This window comes from Oncorhynchus mykiss, chromosome 9, assembly GCF_013265735.2.
Source record: "Oncorhynchus mykiss isolate Arlee chromosome 9, USDA_OmykA_1.1, whole genome shotgun sequence".
NCBI classification, from domain to species: Eukaryota; Metazoa; Chordata; class Actinopteri; order Salmoniformes; family Salmonidae; genus Oncorhynchus; species Oncorhynchus mykiss.
The window spans coordinates 59653956-59681013 of record NC_048573.1 but is presented as its reverse complement, the minus strand read 5'-3'; the positions used below and the strand labels follow the sequence as shown (position 1 = coordinate 59681013).

General features: G+C 42.9%; 1 pseudogene; it reads left to right on the top strand.

Annotated features, from left to right (window-relative positions):
• The window catches only part of LOC110531224, a 53323-nt pseudogene that overhangs the window by 8276 nt on the left and 17989 nt on the right, over positions 1-27058 (top strand).

The following is a 27058-nucleotide window of genomic DNA, read 5'->3' as shown; positions in this document are numbered from 1 at the left end:
TTATACTGATAACAAGTTCAAACAGGTGCCATTAATACAGGTAACGAGTGGAGGACAGAGGAGCCTCTTAAAGAAGAAGTTACAGGTCTGTGAGAGCCAGAAATCTTGCTTGTTTGTAGGTGACCAAATACTTATTTTCCACCATAATTTGCAAATAAATTCATTAAAAAACCTACAATGTGATTTTCTGGATTTTTTTTGTTTCTAACTCTGCAATTAGCACTGCTGGGTGATTTGAAAAGTCATAGTCAATCGATCAATAATATAATAATACTCTTAGCAAAGGTGTTTCTTTAATTTATAATCTGTAGAAACTATGAGAATAGAAAGGTTCAGAACTTTTGAAACAGCACAGTGGAAAAATATATGGCAGCTAGAAATCAAAACTGGATAGTCTACAGTGATAAGATGTGAGGGGTTGAAGTTTGGCTGAAGGCTGGGACTAAAAACAAACAATAGTTAACTAATGTAAAATATACTGTCCATGAAATGTATTGTCACGTTCTGACCTTTATTTCCGTTGTTTTGTATTTATTTAGTATGGTCAGGGCGTGAGTTGGGTGGGCAGTCTATGTTTGTTTTTCTATGTTTTGGGGTATTTCTATGTAACCTTCGGCTCTGTGGTATAGGCACGTGTTAGTGCCCGGTCGGGATTGTCTCCCATTGTACGTTTTGATTCCCTGTGTTTTGGGAACGTAACTTTTTTGTGAGCACCCTGTGGTGCGTTGGTGCGATTAAAAGACGCGCAGCATTGAACTCTCTGTCTCCTGCATTTGACTCCACACCCACAACACCCGGAGCATTACATGTATGTAGTATGTAAAAGCTGGAAGTGGAAGCATAAGTATTGTTGTCCATTAGTTTACTAGGGTTAGGGGAAAATAATAAAGAAGGAAATATATTTCAAAAATATATATTGGGAATGGAAATTATGCAGACAATTACATTGATAAAAGCCACAATCTATCTGCATTAAAATAAAAAAGGAAAATGAAAGGCTAAAAGTTCTATTTGAAAACCGTATTTGACTAACTTATTTTTGTTGATATTGCGGTGTAAGGGGGTAACACATCAGCAGTGGTATCTATTCAATGACTTCCTGATTGAGCCAATTGACAAGGTAATCTTTGGTTACTCACTGAATCAACACATCAAATATCTTATCAATAAATGAGCTCTTATCAATTCCTCAAATATAACAATGTGTTTGAATTTTGTTTTTGTTCATGTGTCTCAGGCTGAAGCAGCACAGTTTGATGTGAACTGGAAGCTTCCAGCCATCCTGTATTACGCCAAGAGAAACTACCACTCCAAATACGACCTACACAGTAAGCCATCCACTCATTGTCAGTTACAGTTTCTTCATTTATCTGATCAGGGTCAACATGACCGTGGATTGCCATACATTTTACATACAGGATTTCATTTAAATCATATAAAATAAATAAGGTAATTTCAGCAGTAGATATTTGCTTTAGTGCATGCCACTCCACAACATAACCTTGACATCCTCTGTGAAGATGAGGGATGGTTGTGGTACTGTGTATGACTGCACTCATTACCTGTTTACGAACATACCCACCCCGACACTTGATGCCTGTCTGTCTTCCCCAGTTAAGAACCCCATCGAGGCCAGTGTGCTGCTGACAGAGGCATCGCTGGCGCGGAAGCAGAGGAAGAGCCACACCACGTTCATTCCCCTCATGGTCAGTGAGATGCCCCGGGCCGGGGACTTCGTGGGACTGGACGCTGAGTTTGTCACCAGGTCAGTCTGGCAGGTGTGATTGCTAGATTTAGAGTATACAGTGCATTCGGAAAGTATTCAGGCCCCTTGACTTTTTCCACATTTAGTTATGTTACAGCCTTATTCTAAAACAGATTAAATCGTTTTTTTTAGGGATGCACGATATATTGGTGAGCATATCGGAATCGGACGATATTAGCTAAAAATGCCAACATCAAAGCTGACGTGCATACCTATATAATGTAAGTAGATGACATAACGACGCCACGAAAAATACAGCGCTACACAGAAGAAAAGCAGAAAAATACAGCGCTACACAGAAGAAAAGCAGAAAAATACAGCTCTACACAGAAGAAAAGCAGAAAAATACAGCGCTACACAGAAGAAAAGCAGAAAAATACAGCGCTACACAGAAGAAAAGCAGAAAAATACAGCGCTACACAGAAGAAAAGCAGAAAAATACAGCGCTACACAGAAGAAAAGCAGAAAAATACAGCGCTACACAGAAGAAAAGCAGAAAAATACAGCGCTACACAGAAGAAAAGCAGAAAAATACAGCGCTACACAGAAGAAAAGCAGAAAAATACAGCGCTACACAGAAGAAAAGCAGAAAAATACAGCGCTACACAGAAGAAAAGCAGAAAAATACAGCGCTACACAGAAGAAAAGCAGAAAAATACAGCGCTACACAGAAGAAAAGCAGAAAAATACAGCGCTACACAGAAGAAAAGCAGAAAAATACAGCGCTACACAGAAGAAAAGCAGAAAAATACAGCGCTACACAGAAGAAAAGCAGAAAAATACAGCGCTACACAGAAGAAAAGCAGAAAAATGCTAAGCGCACACTTCCAACAACTAAACAAGTTCAAGTCAAGCAGTCATTTGAAAGAGTAAGAACATTTCAGCGAGACAACTCAAAGGTGAAATCCATTAACTCCAAGATAATGGAATTTATTACCCTTGACAATCAACCATCTTCTGTCGTGGATGATGTTGGCTTTCGCCGACTGGTCGAGCCCCGGTACACACTTTTTTTCAGATGTTGCCCTACCGGAGTTACAGTATTGTTGAAACGTACATCTATGAGCTACGTGTTATGGGTGTCACTGCTATTAGCTTCATGACTGACATTTGGACCAGCGATGTCAGCCCCATGAGCATGCTGAGTCTGACAGCACAGTGGGTTGATAAGGATTTCGTACTGAGGAAAGCCGTATTGCATGCTCAAGAATATGCTGGTTCTCATACCACTGCTGCCATTTCAATGGCATTTGAGAACATGTTTAAAATTGGAAACATGAACACACTAGTTAGCGCCATTCGAACAACTGACTCGAGAAATAAGCTCATCAACTGCGTCTGCAGCAGACGTGAGACCCTCTGTCATGGCATTGAAACGCCTGCTCAACAAAACTGCCAACACACCGTGGGGTTAAAATTTGAGGCTGTGAACAAGCGATTTAGTGGCATTCTCTCTGAGCCTCTTTACTGTATTGCCACCATGCTCGATGCTAGGTAAAAGGACTGTTACTTCGTTGCAGACAAGAAACAGGGTTTCCTTGAAAAATTACATACACAGCTGGACAAGATGGAAATGGACACAGTGATAGTGCGTACCGAGGAAGAGGCATCACAGACAGACAGAGCTGAAACTTCACTGCTTGACATGTATGATGAAATCCTGGTTGAGAATGAAACAACTGAACAAATGAACAACGAAACAGCACAGCAAGTAGGTGAAATAAATAGGTTTTGATGATGTTTTACTGGTAATGGGGACATAAGTAAATACCAACAAAATTACTTTTTGGTCAATCTGGTGTGTGTAACCTTTTATTTAACAAGGCAAGTCAGTTAAGAACAAATTCTTATTTACAATGACGGCCAAACCCGGACGACGCTGGGCCAATTGTGTCACGGCCGGATGCGATACAGCCTGGATTCGAACCAGGGACTGTGCCTTTTGCACTGAGATGCAGTGCCTTAGACCGCTGCGTCCATGTGTGTGTGTTAACTATTTAACTGTACTATAATGCTTAAAAGGCTGCAAAAAATGTAAATATCGGTTATCGTTATTGTTTTTTTTGTCAAGGAAAATATTAGATGTCAGTATCGGCCAAAAATGTAATATCGGTGCATCCCTCGTTTTTTTCCCCTCATCAATCTACACACAATACCCCATAATGACAAATCAAAAACAGGTTTGTAGAATTTTCTGCAAATGTATTAAAAATAAAAAACTGCAATTTCAAATTTACATAAGTATTCAGACCCTTTACTCAGTACTTTGTTGAAGCACCTTTGGCAGTGATTACAGCCTCGAGACTTATTGGGTAGGATGCTACAAGCTTGGCACAACTGTAGTTGGGGAGTCCCTCCCATTTTTCTCTGCAGATCCTTTCAAGATCGGTCAGGTTCTGACTGAGCTCAATTGTCATGAAACGCATATACAGTGATTACTTTTTTGTCTCTTTTATACAAACTTTGAGAAATAACGAGGAGCGCCCATAATGTGTTTGTGTGGGGAAGTGCTTAAGTAATGAGTATCTCAAAACGAACAAATTAATAAAACGACACGTCCTGACCAAACATCCAGGCAAAACATGACGGTAAACCCAGGGAGTTATTTCAGAACAGGGCAGAATGCTTCAGGAAACAGTGCTTCGAAAGTGGAAAAGTAAGTAAACTAACAAGGCATGGTTGTCATTAAAGTTAACCAAAGCAAGCTAACTAGCTACTGATAGTGCATCCCTAAGAAACAGTACAGATGAAGATGGAAAATTTAGGCCTACTGTACATCTTACTGTAGAAATTATTGTTGAAAACAAGTTTAGGTTGGAACTGTTGCTGTTACAAGTAATAATTTTTATTCTGAACTGGAATAAACTGTTTGAAGCAAGATGCTTTTTGAGACTAACACAGTTCTGGGTTGCTCATCTTCAGCAGGAAGCGGTCTTCTGCCTGACTGAGAAAGCAGTAGATGTTCAGATCCACTTTGGCACCACATACAGTGCCTTGCGAAAGTATTCGGCCCCCTTGAACTTTGCGACCTTTTGCCACATTTCAGGCTTCAAACATAAAGATATAAAACTGTATTTTTTTGTGAAGAATCAACAACAAGTGGGACACAATCATGAAGTGGAACGACATTTATTCGATATATCAAACTTTTTTAACAAATCAAAAACTGAAAAATTGGGCGTGCAAAATTATTCATTAGTTAATTAGTTAATTAATTCACCTCATTAGTAGTGTGTGTGTGTGTGTGTGTTCTGGTCTACATCTGTGTGATGTGATCAATCAGTTTATTCCAGTTCAAAATAAAAAAATATGCATTTTAACAGCAACAGTTCCAACCTAGACTTTCTATCAACAATAATTTATACAGTAAGATGTACAGTGAGATGTACAATAAGATGTACAGTGAGATGTACAGTAAGATGTACAGTGAGATGTACAGTAAGATGCACAGTAAGATGTACAGTAGGCCTGGTTATTTTGATCTGTACTGTTACTTAGGGATGCACAAGCAAAAAGCCTGTGTGTGTGTGTTCTGTTAGACATCTGTGTGATGTGATCAATCTGTTTATTCCAGTTCAGAATTAAATTATTTATTGTATTTTAAAAGCAACAGTTCCAACCTAGACAGGTATGTAAGAGTGTTTTTAATGGGAAAAATAAACATTAGATTTATGGGTATTTCATTGTTATTTGTTTTTGTCTATATCCCTTTTTTTTAGGCATAAGGGCAATGAAATGTACCGATATTTACGCATAGTTGCATATTTTCCTAAGCTTGGGTCCCAGGAAAACATAGAATTTCTCATTTGGGTCCCAGGCTGAAAAAGTTTAAGAACCCCTGCTCAAGGAAATTCAGAGACTTGTCCTGGAGCCACTCCTGCATTGTCTTGGCTGTGTGCTTAGAGTCGTTGTCCTGTTGGAAGGTGAACCTTCGACCCAGTCTGAGGTCCTAAGTGCTCTGGAGCAGGTTTTCATCAAGCATCTCTCTGTACTTTGCTCCGTTCATCTTTCCCTCGATCCTGACTAGTCTCCCAGTCCCTGTTGCTGAAAAACATCCCCACAGCCTGATGCTGCCACCATCATGCTTCAGTGTAGCGATGGTGCCAGGTTTCCTCCAGACGTGACGCTTGGCATTCAGGCCAAAGAGTTCAATCTTGGTTTCATCAGACCAGAGAATCTTGTTTCTCATGGTCCTTTAGATGCCTTTTGGCAAACTCCAAGCGAGCTGTCATGTGCCTTTTACTGAGGAGGGGCTTCCATCTAGACACTCTACCATATAGGCCTGATTGGTGGAGGGCTGCAGAGATGGTTGTTCTCTCATCTCCACAGAGGAACTCTAGAGCTCTGTCAAAATGACCATCGGGTTCTTGGTCACCTCCCTGACCAAGGCCCTTCTCCACCGATTGCTCAGTTTGGCCAGACGGACAGCTCTAGGAAGAGTCTTGGTGGTTGCATACTTCTTCCATTTAAGAAAGTTTGAGGCCACTGTGTTCTTGGGGACCTTCAATGCTGCAGAATTGTTTTAGTACCCTTCCCCAGATCTGTGCCTCAAAAAACAATCCTGTCTTGGAGCTCTACGAACAATTCCTTTGACCTCATGGCTTGGTTTTTGCTCTGCCATGCACTGTCAACTGTGGGACCTTATATAGACATGTTTTTGCCTTTCCAAATCATGTCGAATCAATTGACTGTGCCACAGGTAGCAAAGGGTCTGGATAGTTATGAAAATAAGGTATTTCTGTAAGAAAATATATATATATATATTTGCAAAAATGTATAAAACCCTGTTTTTGCTTTGTCATTATGGGGTATTGTCTGTAGATACATTAGGAATTTATTTAATAAGTTTTAGAATAAGGTTGTAACGTAACAATGTGGAAAATGTCAAGGGGTCTGAATATTTTCAGAATGCACTGTAAGTCAGAGTATGCTAGGTCAACAATGTATCTGGGTAGAAGGTTCCTTTAGGTACAGATTCAGGATCAGTTTTTCCTGCCCAGATCCTAACCTTAACCATTTGCTATGCAGTAAAATCTGATGTGACAGCTTCCTAACAAAGCGACCTAGTTTTAACTAATCTTAGTTCTTAAAGTGAATTATTCCTCGCTGTTTTGCTGGTGGTGGACTATCTGACCCAATACTCAGGCATCAAACCAGGGGACCTGGATGCTAAGATTTCCCCCGTGCAACAACCAAATTGTGTGAAATGGCAAACTTCTACTTCCTTCTCCAGTCCTTAACATCCAAGGTGAGACCCATGACAGTATTGCGGACGCACGGACTGCCCTTGCTCTGTACAGGAAGTACCTGAAACTGAGTCGTGGAGGAGGGAACAACGAAGTCCGCAAAGTACTGAAGGGACTCTAAGAGAAAGGCCGCAAGCTAGACTGGAAAGTCCCTGACTGTGACACAGGAGATGGTCAAGGTAGCCCAAAAAGTATGAAACTGGCATTGCATTAGAGGGTGTAATGTTGGTGGGATCTGGATATTATTGGGGCTAACTTTATTTTTATTAGCAGTATACGGGATCTATCAATCTTCGTTGATTGAATGTAGTCCCCTCAGTACAGTCTTCCCCTCAGTGAAGGGTCTCTGAAGAGTGCCTGAAGACATTCCTGCCAAACTGATTTAATCTTGGTGTTTAATCATTTCAATCAGCCTTTTATTTATTGTTAAAACCAGTACTCACAAGGTATTGACTCCCATAAAGTATGAAACTGGACAGGTTATCAACAAGAGCAGAATGCTGAAAGAGGTTGTGTCAGTGTCCCAACTTTCCACATAATCTTGCTTGCCTGTACAGTACCCTGATCTGACTCTGCCGTTTACATTATTTGAAAAAGGACTGAACAGTTTTGATCTTCTCCAAAACAGAAGTCAAAACAATTTCTACTTTCATTTAGTATTTTTCTTTAGGTTTGTAAAGAGTATTTGTCATTATGCTGTACATTATGCTGCTTACATGGGCAAATAATGTTAAAAGTTTGATAAACTTTTTATAGTGAAGTTTTTTTAAATAAAAGCTTAATATTGTACACTGAATTGTATATTCATATTTATATTTTCTTCCTAATTCACATTGAATGATAAAGTGGGAGATAGACATTTAGCTTAAAAGCTAGAATCCTCAGTTGCTACATCCACTTATACATTAATGATATATACACATTGATTATTGAGGAATATAACTTTATTTATTTATTTCACCTTTATTTAACCAGGTAGGCAAGTTGAGAACAAGTTCTCATTTACAATTGCGACCTGGCCAAGATAAAGCAAAGCAGTTCGACACATACAACAACACAGAGTTACACATGGAGTAAAACAAACATACAGTCAATAATACAGTAGAAAAATAAGTCTATATACAATGTGAGCAAGTGAGGTGAGATAAGGGAGGAAAAGGCAAAAAAAGGCCATGGTGGCGAAGTAAATCGAATATAGCACTTAAAACACTGGAATGGTAGATTTGCAGTGGAAGAATGTGCAAAGAAGAGATAGAAATAATGGGGAGCAAAATAAACAAATAACGTATGGATAGAGGTAGTTGTTTGGGCTAAATTATAGATGGGCTATGTACAGGTGCTTAAAGCTAGTGAGGGAGATAAGTGTTTCCAGTTTCAGAGATGTTTGTACTTCGTTCCAGTAATTGGCAGCAGAGAACTGGAAGGAGAGGAGGCCAAAGGAAGAATTGGTTTTGGGGGTGACCAGAGAGATATACCTGCTGGAGCGTGTGCTACAGGTTGGTGCTGCTATGGTGACCAGCGAGCTGAGATAAGGGGGGACTTTACCTAGCAGGGTCTTGTAGATGACCTGGGGCCAGTGGGTTTGGCGACGAGAATGAAGCGGGGGCCAGCCAACGAGAGCGTACAGTTCGCAGTGGTGGGTAGTATATGGGGTTTTGGTGACAAAACGGATGGCACTGTGATAGACTGCATCCAATTTATTGAGTAGGGTATTGGAGGCTATTTTGTGAATGACATCGCCGAAGTCAAGGATTGGGGTATGTTTGGTTGGCAGCATGCGTGAAGGATGCTTTGTTGCGAAATAGGAAGCCAATTCTAGATTTAACTTTGGATTTGATATGTTTGATGTGAGTCTGGAAGGAGAGTTTACAGTCTAACCAGACACATAGGTATTTGTAGTTGTCCGCATATTCTAAGTCAGAGCCGTCCAGAGTAGTGATGTTGGACAGGCGGGCAGGTGCAGGCAGCGATCGGTTGAAGAGCATGCATTTAGTTTTACTTGTATTTAAGAGCAATTGGAGGCCACGGAAGGAGAGTTGTATGGCATTGAAGCTCGCCTGAACGGTTGTTAACACAGTGTCCAAAGAAGGGCCAGAAGTATACAGAATCAATCAATCAATCAAAATCAAATGTATTTTATATAGCCCTTCGTACATCAGCTGATATCTCAAAGTGCTGTACAGAAACCCAGCCTAAAACCCCAAACAGCAAGCAATGCAGGTGAAGAAGCACGGTGGCTAGGAAAAACTCCCTAGAAAGGCCAAAACCTAGGAAGAAACCTAGAGAGGAACCAGGCTATGTGGGGTGGCCAGTCCTCTTCTGGCTGTGCCGGGTGGAGATTATAACAAAACATGGTCAAGATGTTCAAATGTTCATAAATGACCAGCATGGTCGAATAATAATAAGGCAGAATAGTTGAAACTGGAGCAGCAGCACAGTCAGGTGGACTGGGGACAGCAAGGAGTCATCATGTCAGGTATTCCTGGGGCAATGGTGTCGTCTGCGTAGAGGTGGATCAGAGACTCACCAGCAGCAAGAGCGTCATCATTGATGTATACAGAGAAGACAGTCGGTCCAAGAATTGAACACTGTGGCATCCCCATAGAGACTGCCAGAGGCCCGGACAACAGACCCTCCGATTTGACACACTGAACTCTATCAGAGAAGTAGTTGGTGAACTAGGCGAGGCAATCATTTGAGAAACCATTTTTAATATGCTTCATGAACTTATTTCAACTGTCATACCCCAGCATAACCAAAAATATAAGGGTGTTTTACACCAATGTTTTTAAACAATGTGAAATTTAAACCAACACTATATAGCCTCAAAACATGGTTAAAAAATTATGTTGATATCATTGATGAGTCCTTGCATCCACAGCCCTGTCTGAATTTGAGAGGGGTTACATTTCTCCAGGCCCATTGCTTTTTACCAAAACAGAGGTGGGGTAACCCATGTTTCACTTTGAGGGCTAATTATCCCATATATTGTAGTGTAGTGCGACATTGTGTGACGGCACGAGTTTATAGCACCCCCTGCTGACCATACTTGGAAATGTTTGCTTCTGTAATTCCAGGTGAGACGGGTGTAATCATTCATCTTGAATAGGTCAACGCAGGCTACTTGTCTGACCATAATAAACCATTGAAAAGTTTTCGTCAACATAAACTCTTTCTTGGCCTAATTTTGCAATGTCCAATACGTTTTTGTTAGCTACCCTACATTTGTGCAGGAACGACGGGAGGTAGGCTATTTACTTTTGCAGCTTTTGAAAATGTTTTTCTGGAGCAAGTAAAAAAATAGATTTTTATTGGTTAATTGCACAGAGTTGCAATTTAAATGAGTAGACACTGGGTGAACGTATTTATACATTTTTAAATGGATTTGAATTAGGCCTAAAACGTGCTATTTGGGTTATTGGACGGGATCCTGCGATGACGACCACCCAACGTTTCATTAGCCGTGCGCTAACCCGTGCTGTTACGTCATCCGTGTCTCCATTGTGATGTATGAGATTAGGTGGTTTTCAATGTCCGAAAATGGCTAATCATACGGTCATCATTTTCTACAAGACAGGTCATGAGGCAGTCAGTCGATCAGCAGACATCTTACCAGCCAGCCACCCTACTCAGTAGACCCCTAGATCATACTCCACCGTCTCGACAATTATGATCGGACAGAAGAACAAAGTAAATTCTGTATTTCTCTACCCTAGAATATCCCATTGCCAAATATCCAGTCCATAATAATGCCAATGGACTTTTCGACTGCAATCAATTTAGTCGCCATAGGCTTATTAATGTTTTAGGATACGTTTAGCAGATTATGTCCTTATTAAACCGCATACAGACAGTCCGCGAAAACGCTGCTGCCTCTATTCGTTTTCAAGTGAAAATATATTTCTCAAGCGGCAGAGAAAAATGACCAGCACGTGCGGCAGTAGTTGTGGTCGGTAGCTAGCTGCGCCTTCGATGCCTCTGGGTGGGAGGCAAATCTGCCGCTGGCTTTCCATAGAAACCAATTGAGGGGGCTACGTTTTATTTCGTTGTGTGTTGACCATTGCATGCTCAAAAAAGGTGCTAGTTAATATAGCCTACCAAATAAGGGTTATTAATTTGCACCTGTAGGAGAACCCCTTGGATAACCTTTTATAAAGGTTCTATGTATAACCATCCACAACTAGATCTAACTTAATTAGAGGGTTCAATGATTCCCATACAGGGACAAATCAAAGACCCATAAGGGGTTGATATTGTTGCTGTATGGGAACCGTTTTTGGTGCAATGTAGAACCTTTTTTTTTAGACCCATAGCGGGTTCTCTGATTTGTCCCTTTAGGCCAGTGTAGGGGAATGTTTTTTCATGCTATGTAGAACCAATTTTTGAAGAACCATAAAGGTTATTTGGGTTGTCCTTGTAGGAGAACCGTTTTGTTGCTATGTAGAACTTATTTGGAACAAATTTAAGGGGACTATTTGATATCTACAAGGGAACCCTTTCTGGTGCTATGTAGTGAGAACCCTCTTATGAAAAACTATATTCTGGGTTCCAGGTAGAACCAATAACGTGTTCTATCTGGGACTGAGCTAGAATTGCATTATCTGATTACTATTTACATTTAGCAGAATGGCGTATCCATAATTAAACTTGAGGAGTTGAACCCTTTTGGAACCCTTTTTTTCTAAACTGTAGTAGATCATTTATTTCACATATGCAATCCATTCTCTCTTCTCTTCATCTACAGCGTAATAGTCTAAGGCGTAGCAGTCGCCGTGCCATGCAGGTGAGGTTGCTGTTTGCTAGCATGCTTTCCATGCAGTCTGTTAACATCTGTTGCAACGATGCATCATACCATTAGGCCTATATTCAGCTGAGACCCAACTATACTGATGATTCTACATAGAGGATGCTTTTAAGTCCATGGCAGGATAATCATTTTTTCTTTGTTATGACAATCCCAAATGGCACTCTATTCCTTATTTAGTGCACTACTTTTGACCAGGACCCATAGGGGAAAAGGGTGCCATTTGGGACAGATTATTTTATTTAATAAGGGTACAGGAAATACAATTATGTTCACAGGCCACGTTGACCTACCCTGAGGTGATCGTTCGGAGTGTGGAGATGACATCGGTCAGTAGGAGAGACATCTCCTCTTCGATCAGCAACAACACCTACAACCGATACTTGCTGGAGAAACAACAGAAGATAGGTTTGAAACACTTAGAAGTTGGTAGCCCTTAAGACTCATACCCATATATGTGTTTGAAAATGGCTGATTTGGTAACTGATAATTGCCTAAATTGGAACGCAGTGGCTTTTCTGTAAAATGCTATAAATTACGTCAGAGCTCCGGCTCTAAGCTTCACAGCGCAGAATGGATTTTGACTGACAACCTTTCTGAACCGCACGCAACAAAGTTACCCCCATCCCTCCCGCTAATTGTGCAATGTTTGCACCCTTTTCGTTGTCTGAGTGAGGGAAATGCTGTAAATTAAGAGGGCTCAATGTATTTTGAAAGATGAGAAGTTGAGGATTATAATAAATATTGCTTTGATGTCCTATAAGCAAGTCAAACACCCGAGTCCAAATGTGCACTTCACATTTCCATATCATAAAACTCACGTCATATACAGTGTCAACGTTTATGATCACTATGTTTGATGTAGTTACAAGATGACATAACGTGGTACCCTGGGTTGTTCTGAACAGAATGAGCCTATGTTTGTCTATTGTGGAGCCAATTTCCTGTGGAACAGGTACCTGAATGCATGCATGACTCCTTTCAATGCGCATCAAAATCATGATTTGTTTCTCTGAATTGCCCTGTGAAAGCCTAACACTGTAAGATTGTATTTTATAACTTAGCTAGTCATGTTGGCAATATAACAATATTTCAAATGATGCCCACCTGACCCATGGGCTGTTTTTTTTATTTTATTGCGTAAACAACAGCAATCGTATGATGGTGGGGATGCAAGGTTGTGTTCAAAACAACTACAAGTGTGTTTGCTCTAGTTCATTTGAGCGATTAAAGTGCATTGAAATGACTTAGGAACTTTGCACTTTTTGGAGAAGTGTGTGTCCACTTGGAGATACCAGTTAGTCCTCTCACTCAAACCCATTTTTTTGTCATGTTGCACCTACTCCACATTTTCCAGGAATATTCTTTCTTATTTTCAGATTTCGTAATCAACAAATGCAGCGAAAAGTAAAGTAAATATAAAATGCACATTAAATCAAAAGTCTTGTGTCAGGTGAACTGTTGTGTCCTCCTCTTTGGTTCAAATTTTCCCTAAATCCGCAAACTCTTCCCTTTCAAATGCAACTATGCTTATGCATATGCTTTTTATATTTATTCTGTTAGAAACTATTCAATTTAGACCTACAGGCCAAGGGTTAAATAGGCAAATGGATGGTGTTTTTTCAGTTTGGGCGTCTTACACAACAGATTTTGTATAATAAGGAAATACTCGAGTACCAGTTTGGTAAACTGAAAAAAAAAAAAAAAAAAAAAAAAAAAAAAAAACGCAACATGTAAAGTGTTGGTTTGATGAGCTGAAATAAAAGATCTCAGAAGTTTTCCATATGAACAAAGCTTATTTCTCTCAAATTTTGTGCACAAATTTGTTTACATCCCTGTTAGTGAGCATTTCTCCTTTGCCAAGAGAATCCATCCACCTGACAGGTGTGGTATATAAAGAAGCTGATTAAACAGCATGATAATTACACAGGTGCACCTTATACTGGGGACAATAAAAGACCACTCTAAAATGTGCCGTTTTGTCACACAGCACAATGCCACAGATGTCTCAAGTTTTGAGGAAGCGTGCAATTGGCATGCTGAATGCAGGAATGTCCACCGGAGTTGTTGCCAGAGAATTGAATGTTAATTGCTCTACCATAAGCCACCTCCAACGTTTTAGAGAGTTTGTCAGTACGTCCAACCGGCCTCACAACTGCAGACCAAGTGTAATCACCCCAGCCCAGGACCTCCACAACCTGCTTTTTCACCTGTGGGATCGTCTGAGCCCAGCCACCCAGACTGGTGAAACTGGGTTTGCACAACCAAAGAATTTCTGCACAAACTGTCAGAAACCGTTTCAGGGAAGCTTATCTGCGTGCTCGTCGTCCTCACCAGGGTCTAGACCTGACTGCAGTTCGGCGTTGTAACCGACATCAGTTGGCAAATGTTGACCTTCGATGGCCATTGGAACGCTGTAGAAGTGTACTCTTCATGGATGAATCACGGTTTCAACTGTACCGGCCAGATGGCAGACAGCATGTATTGGGTCATGGGGGCGAGCAATTTGCTGATTGTCAACGTTGTGAACAGAGTGCCCCATGGTGGCGGAGGAGTTATGGTATGGGCAGGCATAAGCCACGGACAATGAACACAATTGCATTTTATGGATGGCAATTTGAATGCACAAAGACACAGTGACAATATCCTGATCAAACCATTGTCATGTCATTCATCCGCCACCATCACCTCATGTTTTAGCATGATAACGCAAGAATCTGTAAACAATTCCTGGAAGCTGAAAATGTCCCAGTTCTTCCATGGCCTGCATACTCACCAGACATGTCACCAATTGAGCATGTTTGGGATGCTCTGGATCACTGTACGACAGCGGGTTCCAGTTCCCGACAATATCCAGCAACTTCGGACAGCCATTGAAGAGGAGTGGCACAACATTCCATAGGCCACAATCAACAGCCTGATCAACTCTATGCAAAGGAGATGTGTCGCGCTGCACATGGTGTTTACACCAAATACTGACTGGTTTTCTGATCCACGTCCCTAACTTTTTTTTAAGGTATCTGTGACCAGCAGATGCATATCTGTATTCCCAGTCATGTGAAATCTGTCACACCTTGATCTGTTTGACCTGTCTTTCTGCTTGTCTCCATCCCCCACCAGTTGTCTCCCATCTTCCCCCATTATCCGTGTATTTATACCTGCGTTTTCTGTTTGTCTGTTGCCAGTTCATCTTGTCCCATCAAGTCCTACCACCGTGTTTCCTGTGCTCTAGTTTTTGTTTTTCCTAGTCCTCCCAGCTCTGACCTTTCTGCATGTCCTGACCCTGATCCTGCCTGCCGCTCTGTACCTGCCTGACTCTGATTTGGATTACGACTCTTTGCCTGCCTTGACTTACCTTTTGCCTGCCAATTTTGTCTGCATCTGGGTCTTAGCCTGAGATTAGGTTCTTATGAATTTATTTCAATTGACTGATTTCCTTATATGAAATGTATCTCAGTTAAGTCTTTGAAATTGTTGCATGTAGCTTTTATATTTTTGCTCAGTGTAGATGGACAACATACATTTCCCAATAAGCAAAAACTGGTTGAATCAATGTTGTTTCCACTTCATTTCAACCAAAACATTTAATGTGATGATGTTGAATCAAAGTGGATAACTGATTGGATTTGAAAATCAGTGCAAGATAAAAAAATAAAAAAATTCAGACACATTTTAGCCTAAGTCTAATGACATGGTGACATTTTTTGTTGATTTCACGTTGAATTCACGTTAGTTGACAACTCAACCAAATGTAATTCAAAACTAGACGTTGAAATGACGTGTGCCCAGTGGGTTGATACTTAGACTCGTTGTTAAGCCTTTGTCACGGCTGGCTAGGTGTGTAGCGAGGAATCAGGCGCAGAGAGGTCCAGGGGAAAAGTGCACTTTAATACGGCACAAAAATGAAATGCCCAACACGCAGGGCGCAAACACTGACCAACCCAAAACAACGGGTAACAAGGTCCAGAGCACTAACAACACCAACGAATACAACGTGAACATCAACATAATCCCGCACAACAAAGGGGCGGGTTCCATACGCTAAAATAGGGAAGAAAATCAAGCACACACAAAATAGGAACAGGTGTAACAAATGAGACAAAACTAACAGAAAAGAAAAAGGGATCGGTGGCGGCTAGTAGGCTGGTGACGATGACCGCCGAGCACCACCCGAACAGGCGGGGGAGCCAACTTCGGCGGGAGTCGTAACAGCCTTTGTCAAGTACTTGTTACACTGTAAAGATTAAACAGCTAATCAACTTCATTTTTGGGCTTACAGAGTTGGTTTGGTTCCAGAAGACAGGGAAGAAATCACCTCTGGCTGTCGAAGCAACCAGTCCAACACCTGCTGTGTTCAATGTCACTAAGGGTCTATCTGACAAGTAAGGTATTTTTTACATATCCTTTGTGGTTCAGGGTTGGTATGATGTCGACGGATCCCCAGCAGTTGTCAATTTATGAAGTGCATATACACATTAGGCCTACAACAGAGCCATAGATTGATATGGCTCTGGCTGTATTGAAGTTGCATTGCACACATGATCAGATCTGACAACGCCTGGTTGTTTTATTGTCTCAGGATGTATCATATTGAAGTGGATCCTTTCAAATAAAATCAAATGTTATTTGTCACACACACATGGTTAGCAGATGTTAATGCGAGTGTGGCGAAATGCTTCTGCGTCTAGTTCCAACAGTGCAGTAATATTCAACACTTCTCCAGGCGTTGTGAGATCTGATCATCTGTGCAATGCAAATGCCATATGATCAGAGCTTTATATAGGCTATGTAGAAATCTATGGCTCTGTTGTAGACCTGGAACATATCCATTTGAATGATTTCTATTGACCAGCGATATGTGAGTAAAGACCTTTAAACAGGTCAACATTCACAAGGCCGCTGGGCCAGACGAATTACCAGTACGTGTACTCCGAGCATGTGATGATGTAACCGTATAACTTTAGACCGTCCCCTCGCCCATACCCGGTCGCGAACCAGGGACCAACAGTCACCCACGAAGCATCGTTACCCATCGCTCCACAAAAGCCGCGGCCCTTGCAGAGCAAGGGGAACCACTACTTCAAGGTCTCAGAGCAAGTGACGTCACCGTTTGAAACGCTATTTAGCGCGCACCACCGCTAACTAAGCTAGCCGTTTCACATCCGTTACACTCACCCCCCTTTTGACCTCCTCCTTTTCCGCAGCAAACAGTCATCCGGGTCAACAGCATCAATATAACAGTATAACTTTAGACCGTCCCCTCGCCCATACCCGGGCACGAACCAGGGACCCTCTGCACACATCAACAACAGTCACCCTCAAAGCATCGTTACCCATCACTCCACAAAAGCCACGGCCCTTGCAGAGCAAGGGGAACCACTACTTCAAGATCTCAGAGCAAGTGACGTCACCGATTGAAACGCTATTTAGAGCACACCACCGCTAACTAAACTAGCCTGTTTCACATCCGTTACACTGACCAACTGTCAAGTGTCTTCACTGACATTCTCAACCTCTCAGTGTCTTCACTGACATTCTCAACCTCTCACTGTCTGAGTCTGTAATACCAACATGTTTCAAGCAGACCACCATAGTCCTTGTGCCCAAGAACACGAAGGTAACCTGCCTAAATGACTACCGACCCGTAGCACTCACGTCTGTAGCCATGAAATGCTTTGAAAGGCTGGTCATGGCTCACATCAACACCATTATCCCAGAAAACCTAGACCCACTCCAATTTGCATACCACAGATGATGCAATCTCTATTGCACTCCACACTGCCCTTTCCTACCTGGACAAAAGGAACACCTATGGGAGAATGCTATTTATTGACTACAGCTCAGCGTTCAACACCATAGTGCCCTCAAAGCTCATCACTAAGCTAAGAACCCTGGGACTGAACACCTCGCTCTGCAACTGGATCCTGGACTTCCTGACGGCCCGCCCCCAGGTGGTAAGGGTAGGTAACAACACATCCGCCACGCTGATCCTCAACACGGGGGCCCCTCAGGGGTGCGTACTCAGTCCCCTCCTGTACTCCCTGTTCACTCATGACTGCACGGCCAGGCATGACTCCAACACCATCATTACATTTGCTGATAACACAACAGTAGTAGGCCTGATCACCGACAACGATGAGACAGCCTATGGGGAGGAGGTCAGAGACCTGACCATGTGGTGCAAGGACAACAACCTCTCCCTCAACGTGATCAAGACAAAGGAGATGATTGTGGACTACAGGAAAAGTAGGACCGAGCACACCCTCATTCTCATCGACGGGGCTGTAGTGGAGCAGGTTGAGAGCTTCAAGTTCCTTGGCGTCCACATCACCAACAAACTAACATGGTCCAACCACACCAAGACAATCGTGAAGAGGGCTCAACAAAACCTATTCCCCCTCAGGAGACTGAAAAGATTTGGCATGTGTCCTCAGATCCTCAAAAGGTTTTACAGCTGTACCATCGAAAGCATCCTGACGGGTTGCATCATTGCCTGGTGTGGCAACTGCTCAGCCTCCGGACAGCAAGGCACTACAGAGGGTGGTGCATATGGCCCAGTACATCACCGGGACCAAGCTTCCTGCCATCCTGGACCTTAATACCAGGCGGTGTCAGAGAAGGCCCAAAAAATTGTCAAAGACTCCAGCCACCTTAGTCATAGACTATCGTCTCTGCTACCGCACGGCAAGCGGTACTGGAGCGCCAAGTCTAGGTCCAAGAGGCTTCTAAACAGCTTCTACCCCCAAGCCATTAGACTCCCGAACAGCTATTTGCATTGCCCCCCCCCCACACACACACACACTGCTGCTACGCTCTGTTATTATCTATGCATAGCCACTTTAATAACTCTACCTACATGTACATAATTACCTTGACACAGGTGCCCCCCTCATATTGACACATTGACTCTGTACCGGTACCCCTATCTCTTACTTTTTTGGGGGGATTTTCTTAAAACTGCATTGGTGGTTAAGGGCTTGTAAGTAAGCATTTCACTGTAAGGTGTTGTTATTTGATTTGATTTATGATGTGACCAAAGGCAACCAAAGATATTGCAGAGAGATGGCGAAGCATGAGGCTGCACTCATCAGCACCCAAACACAGATACTATTAAGCATCTGCGTATGTGCACAGGAATTATCTTCTCTCTCTCTCCTGCAACATTGTTTCGCACTGTCTTTGTGTCGGCAGTTGTGCCACGGCTCATGTCATATTACTCAATCTACATTTAAATCAAATTGGGACATATTTTAATTGACATTTGTTTCAGGCAGTGGCAGTCCATACAAAGGGAGATGCCAGGCAATGTAAGATTATTTTCTCTTTATTCCACCAGAAGAGGCTGGTGGGAGGAACTATAGGAGGACGGGCTCATTGCAATGGCTAGAATGGAAAGATGGAACGGTATCAAATACATCAAACATATGAAAACCACGTTTGACACCATTCCATTCCAGCCATTACATTGAGCCCGTCCTGCTATAGCTCCTCCCACCAGACTCCTTGTCATACCGTTTCTGTACCATACAGGGTAAATGGTATTATCACCCAAGTCTACTTCATAGAGCTCCTCCCACCAGCCTCCTGTTCATTCAACATACAGTTGAAGTTGGAAGTTTACATACACCTAGGTCATTAAAACCTGTTTTTCAACCACTCCACAAATTTCTTGTTAACAAACTATAGTTTTGGCAAGTCGGTTAGGACATCTACTTCGTGCATGACACAAGTAATTTTTCCAACAATTGTTTACAGACAGATTATTTCACTTATAATTCACTGTTTCACAATTCCAGTGGGTCAGAAGAATACATACACTAAGTTGACTGACATTGACATAATTTGAGCCAATTGGAGTTGTACCTGTGGATGTATTTCAAGGCCTACCTTCAAACTCAGTGCCTCTTTGCTTAACATCATGGGAAAATCAAAAGAAATCAGCCAAGACCTCTGAAAAAAAATATTGTAGACCTCCACAAGTCTGGTTCATACTTGGGAGCGATTTCCAAACGCATGAAGATACCACGTTCACTTGTACAAACAATAGTACACAGGTATAAACACCATGGGACCATGCAGCCGTCATACCGCTCAGGAAGGAGATCTGAGATCTGCGTTCTGTCTCCTAGAGATGAAGGTACTTTGGTGCGAAAAGTGCAAATCAATCCCAGAACAACAGCAAAGGACCTTGTGAGGAGGAAACAGGTACAAAAGCATCTATATCCACAGTAAACCGAGTCCTATATCGACATAACCTGAAAGGCCGCTCAGCAAGGAAGAAGCCATAAAAAAGCAAGACGACGGTTTGCAACTGCACATGGGGACAAAGATCGTACTTTTTGAATTTGAAACAAACAGAATCAAATCAAATGTATTTATATAGCCCTTCGTACATCAGCTGATATCTCAAAGTGCTGTACAGAAACCCAGCCTACAACCCCAAACAGCAAGCAAAGCAGGTGTAGAAGCACGGTGGCTAGGGAAAACTCCCTAGAAAGGCCTAAACCTAGGAAGACACCTAGAGAGGAACCAGGCTATGTGGGGTGGCCAGTCCTCTTCTGGCTCTACTATTATTTCACATTCTTAAAATAAAGTGGTGATCCTAACTGACCTAAAACAGAACATTTTTAGTTGGATTAAATGTCAGGAATTGTGAAAAACTGAGTTTAAATGTATTTGGCTAAGGTGTATGTAAACTTCTGACTTCAACTGTGCCCTTCCTCACCATCAAATCCCTCAATTGTTGTTACTCATATACTATTACAGTATATTGTAAAAATCTCTTTAGGAATGTAGTTTCAAGAGACATGTCAAAAGACAAAGTGCTAAATATCTTTGGCATTCACATTACCTGTAATTTAAAAAAAGATCTGACTTTTCTTGCCACTCTGTGTAAAAAAAAAGATGACAAGAGAGGACTTTAATGAGACCTGCAACACCATCCTATCATGGGTGAAAGAGGCCGTTGGGACTGCTGTGAAGCCTGCCCTGGACCTGACCTGGGAAATCATCACCACTAACGGATCTTCAATATTGTCCACCCCCTCCAGCTCACGAACAGAGGAATGCTCAGTTGTGATCTGTCCCTTTCCATCAAGGTATTTTGAACGTAATAGTACTCTATGGTCAGTGGTAAGAACTTTGACCTGTGTTAATTATCATATGTCATACATTGACTGTACTGCTACTCTGCTGTTCTCTGAATTGTATTTATTATGGATCCCCATTAGCTGTTGCCACAGATTGTAAACTGTCATGGTCAAAACATATTGATACAACATTAGCTATGATGGGGAGAAGTCTGTCCATAATAAAGGGCTCTTCTGCATTCTTAGCAGCATTATCAACAAGGCAGGTCCTACAGGCCCTAGGTTTGTCGCACCAGGACTACTGTTCAGTCGTGTGGTCAGGTTCCACAAAGAGGGACTTAGGAAAATTGCAATTGGCTCAGAACAGGGCAGCACGGCTGGCCCTTAGATGTATACAGAGAGCTAACATGAATGTACACCGAGAGCAGCTACTCTTCCTGGGGTCCAGCAAAATTAAGGCAGTTATACAATTTTAAAAACATTATAATACATTCACAACAGATTTCACAACACATTAAGTATGTGACCTCAGGGTCTTACTCTACTACCACATATCTACAACACAAAATTGATGTGTACGTTTGTGTATTGTGCGTATGCTATCGTGGGTTTGTATGCATGTGTCTGTGCCTATGTTTGTGTTTCAAATCTAATTTGACTGCTTGCATGAGTTACTTGATGTGAAATAGAGTTCCAGGTCTCTCTTGGCTCTTTGTAGTACTGTGCGCCTCCCATAGTCTGTCTGGACTTGTGGACTGTGAAGAGACCTCTGGTGGCATGTCTTGTGGGGTATGCATGGGTGCCAGTAGTTCAAACAGACAGCTCAGTGTATTCAACATGTCAATACATCTCACAAATACAAGTAGTATATGAAGTCAATCTCTCCTCCACTTTGTGTGGAAACAAGTCTCTCACCGTTGCCGCTTGCTATAGACCACCCTCTGCCCCCAGCTGTGCCCTGGACACCATATGTGAACTGATTGCCCCCCATCTATCTTCAGAGCTTGTGCTGCTAGATGACCTAAACTGGGACATGCTTAACACCCCGGCCATCCTACAATCTAAGCTTGATGCCCTTAATCTCTCACAAATTATCAGTGAACCTAAATATACTTCTGCTGTTTTCAACCAAGATCTCAGCGATCACTGCCTCATTGCCTACATCCGTAACGGGTCTGTGGTCAAACAACCACCGCTCATCACTATCAAACGCTCCCTAAAACACTTCAGGGAGCAGGCCTTCCTAATCGACCTGGCCCGGGTATCCCGGAAGGATATTGACCTCATCCCATCAGTAGAGGATGACTTGTCAATCTTTAAAAGTGCCTTCCTCACCATCTTAAATAAGATGCCCCTTTCAAAAAATGTAGAACCAGGAACAGATATAGCCCTTGGTTCTCTCCAGACCTGACTGCCCTTGACCAGCACAAAAACATCCTGCGGCGTTCTGCATTAGCATCAAATAGCCCCCGTGATATGCAACTTTTCAGGGAAGTCAGGAACAAATATACACAGGCAGCTAGGAAAGCTTTTTCAACCTGTCCACAATCTCAAACAGTCACACTCCAAACTCCACTATGGCCAAGCCAATTGCAATTTTCCTAAGTCTCTCTTTGTGGCACCTGACCACACGACTAACAGGTGCGACAAAACTAGGGCTTATAGGACCTGCCTTGTTTATAGTGCTGTTAAGAAAGCAATCCAGGGTTACTCCAAGCAGTTTAGTCACCTCAACTTGCTCAAATTCCACGTTATTCATTACGATTTAGTTGAGGTTTAGGGTTTAGTGAATGATTTATCCCAAATACAATGCTTTTAGTTGTATAAATATTTCGGACTAACTTATTCCTTGCCACCCATTCTGAAACTAACTGCAGCTCTTTGTTAAGTGTTGCAGTCCTTTCAGTCGCTGTATTAGCTGACATGTACAGTCGTGGCCAAAAGTTTTGAGAATGACACATCTTAATTTTCACAAAGTCTGCTGCCTCAGTGTCTTTAGATATTTTTGTCAGATGTTACTATGGAATACGGAAGTATATTTACAAGCATTTCATAAGTGTTAAAGGCTTTTATTGACAATTACATGAAGTTGATGCAGAGTCAATATTTGCAGTGTTGACCCTTCTTTTTCAAGATCTCTGCAATCCGCCCTGGCATGCTGTCAATTAACTTCTGGACCACATCCTGACTGATGGCAGCCCATTCTTGCATAATCAATGCTTGGAGTTTGTCAGAATCTGTAGGTTTTTGTTTGTCCACCCGCCTCTTGAGGATTGAAAACAAGTTCTCAATGGGATTCATGGTCTGGGGAGTTTCCTGGCCATGGACCAAAAATATTGATGTTTTGTTCCCCAAGCCGCTTAGTTATCACTTTTGCCTTATGGTAAGGTGCTCCATCATGCTGGAAAGGGCATTGTTCGTCACCAAACTGTTCCTGGATGGTTGGTAGAAGTTGCTCTCGGAGAATGTGTTTGTACCGTTCTTTATTCATGGCTGTGTTCTTGGCAAAATTGTGATTGAGCCCACTTCCTTGGCTGAGAAGCAACCCCACACATGAATGGTCTCAGGATGCTTTACTGTTGGCATGACACAGGTCCGATGGTAGCGCTCACCTTTTCTTCTCCGGACAAGCTTTTTTCCGGATGCCCCAAACAATCGGAAAGGGGATTCATCCGAGAAAATGACTTTACCCCAGTCCTCAGCAGTCCAATCCCTGTACCTTTTGCAGAATATCAGTCTGTCCCTGATGTTTTTCCTGGAAAGAAGTGGCTTCTTTGCTGCCTTTTTTGACACCTGGCCATCCTCCAAAAGTCTTCACCTCACTGTGCGTGCAGATGCACTCACACCTGCCTGCTGCCATTCCTGAGCAAGCTCTGCACTGGTGGTGCCCCGATCCCGCAGTTGAATCAACTTTAGGAGACGTCCTGGCGCTTGCTGGACTTTCTTGGGCGACCTGAAGCCTTCTTCACAACAATTGAACTGCTCTCCTTGAAGTTCTTGATGATCCGATAAATGGTTAATTTAGGTGCAATCTTACTGGCAGCAATATCCTTGCATGTGAAGCCCTTTTTGTGCAAAGCAATGATGACGGCACTTGTTTCCTTGCAGGTAACCATGGTTGACAGAGGAAGAACAATGATTCCAAGCACCACCCTTCTTTTGAAGTTTCCAGTCGGTTATTCGAACTAAATCAGCATGACAGAGTGATTTCCAGCCTTGTCCTCGTCAACACTCACACCTGTAGTAACGAGAGAATCACTGACATGATGTCAGCTGGTCCTTTTGTGGCAGGGCTGAAATGCAGTGGAAATGTTTTTTGGGGATTCAGTTCATTTGCATGGCAAAGAGGGACTTTGCAATTAATTGTAATTCATCTGATCACTCTTCATAACATTCTGGAGTATATGCAAATTGCCATCATACAAACTGAGGCAGGAGACTTCTCAACTTTTGGCCACGACTGTATAGTGTTGAGTCATCCGCATACATAGACACACTGGTTTTACTCAAAGCCAGTGGCATGTCGTTAATAAAGATTGAAAAAGTAAGGGGCCTAGACAGCTTTCCTGATTATACCTGGATTATGTTGGATAGGCTTCCATTAAAGAACACCCTCTGTGTTCTGTTGGACAGGTAACTCTTTATCCACAACAAAGTCTTTAAGGCAATGGGTGGCTACTTTGAAGAATCTTCAATATAAAATATATTTTGATTTAAAATATATTTTGATTTGAACCAAACACTTTTTTGGTTACTACATGGTTCCATATGTGTCATTTCATAGTTTTGATGTCTTCGCTATTATTCTACAATGTAGAAAATAGTAAAAAATATAGAAAAACCCTTGAATGAGTAGGTGTGTCCAAACTTTTGACTGGTACTGTATGTATTCAACATATATAAAAATTAGAAGAAAAAAAAATGGGAAAAGTTTTGCACTGGGTCTTTAGTATGATTAGAGTACCAATATAGACAGTATATTTGGAAAGTATTCAGATCCCTTGAATTTTTCCCACATTTTTGTTATGTTACAGCCTTATTCTAAAACTGATTAAATAGTTATTTTCCCTCATCATACTGCACACAATACCCCACAATGATGAAGCGAAAACAGGTTTTTAGAAGAAAACCCCCCCAGAAATATCACATTTACATAAGTATTCAGACCCTTTGCTCAGTACTTTGTTGAAGCACGTTTGGCAGCGATTACAGCGTCAATGTTACGGTGCGTGAATGAGGACCCAAAAGCGACTTAACGTAAACAGAGCTTCTTTAATAACAAAACAAACGTAGGCTCAGATGGACCGGCAGATTCCGACAGGACAGGACAAGGTTGCAGCAAACATGACGATAGTCTGGTTCAGGCATGAACAACACAAACAAGAATCCGACAAAGACAGAAACAAAAACAGAGAGAGATATAGAGGACTAATCAGAGGGAAAAAGGGAACAGGTGGGAAAAGGGGTGACGAGGTAGTTAGGAGGAGACAAGGAACAGCTGGGGGAAAGAGGGGGAGAAAAGGTAACCTAATAACGACCAGCAGAGGGAGACAGGGTGAAGGGAAAGGACAGAAACAAGACACAACATGACAGTACCCCCCCACTCACCGAGCGCCTCCTGGCGCACTCGAGGAGGAAACCTGGCGGCAACGGAGGAAATCCTCGATCAGCGCACGGTCCAGCACGTCCCGAGAGGGAACCCAACTCCTCTCCTCAGGACCGTACCCCTCCCAATCTACTAGGTACTGATGACCACGGCCCCGAGGACGCATGTCCAAAATCCTACGGACCCTGTAGATGGGTGCGCCCTCGACAAGGATGGGGGGGGGGGGGGGGGGGGGGAAGACGAGCGGGGGCGCGAAGAACGGGCTTGATACAGGAGACATGGAAGACCGGGTGGACGCGACGAAGATATCGCGGAAGAAGAAGTTGAACTGCGACAGGATTAATGATCTGAGAAATACGGAACGGACCAATGAACCGCGGGGTCAACTTGCGAGAAGCGGTCTTAAGGGGAAGGTTCTGAGTGGAGAGCCAAACTCTCTGACCGCGACAATATCTAGGACTCTTAGTTCTACGCTTATTAGCAGCCCTCACAGTCTGCGCCCTATAACGGCAAAGTGCAGACCTGACCCTCTTCCAGGTGCGCTCGCAACGTTGGACAAAAGCCTGAGCGGAGGGAACGCTGGACTCGGCGAACTGAGATGAGAACAGCGGAGGCTGGTACCCGAGGCTACTCTGAAAAGGAGATAGCCCGGTCGCAGACGAAGGAAGCGAGTTGTGGGCGTATTCTGCCCAGGGGAGCTGTTCTGACCAAGACGCAGGGTTGCGAAAAGAAAGACTGCGTAAGATGCGACCAATAGTCTGATTGGCCCGTTCTGCTTGACCGTTAGACTGGGGGTGAAAGCCGGAAGAGAGACTGACGGAAGCCCCAATCAAACGGCAAAACTCCCTCCAAAATTGAGACGTGAATTGCGGACCTCTGTCCGAAACGACGTCTGACGGAAGGCCATGAATTCTGAAAACATTCTCGATGATGATTTGTGCCGTCTCTTTAGCAGAAGGAAGCTTAGCAAGGGGAATAAAATGAGCCGCCTTAGAGAACCTGTCGACAACCGTAAGAATAACAGTCTTCCCCGCTGACGAAGGCAGTCCGGTGACAAAATCTAAGGCGATGTGAGACCACGGTCGAGAGGGAATGGGAAGCGGCCTGAGACGGCCGGCAGGAGGGGAGTTACCGGACTTAGTCTGCGCGCAGACCGAACAAGCAGCCACGAAGCGACGCGTGTCATGCTCCCGGGTGGGCCACCAAAAACGCTGGCGAATGGAAGCAAGCGTACCCCGAACGCCAGGGTGGCCGGCTAACTTGGCAGAGTGAGCCCACTGAAGAACGGCCAGACGAGTAGGAACGGGAACGAAAAGAAGGTTCCTAGGACAAGCGCGCGGCGACGGAGTTTGAGTGAGTGCTTGCTTTACCTGCCTCTCAATTCCCCAGACAGTCAACCCGACAACACGCCCCTCAGGGAGAATCCCCTCGGGGTCAGTGGAGGCTACTGAAGAACTGAAGAGACGAGATAAAGCATCAGGCTTGGTGTTCTTAGAGCCCGGACGATAAGAAATCACGAACTCGAAACGAGCGAAAAACAGCGCCCAG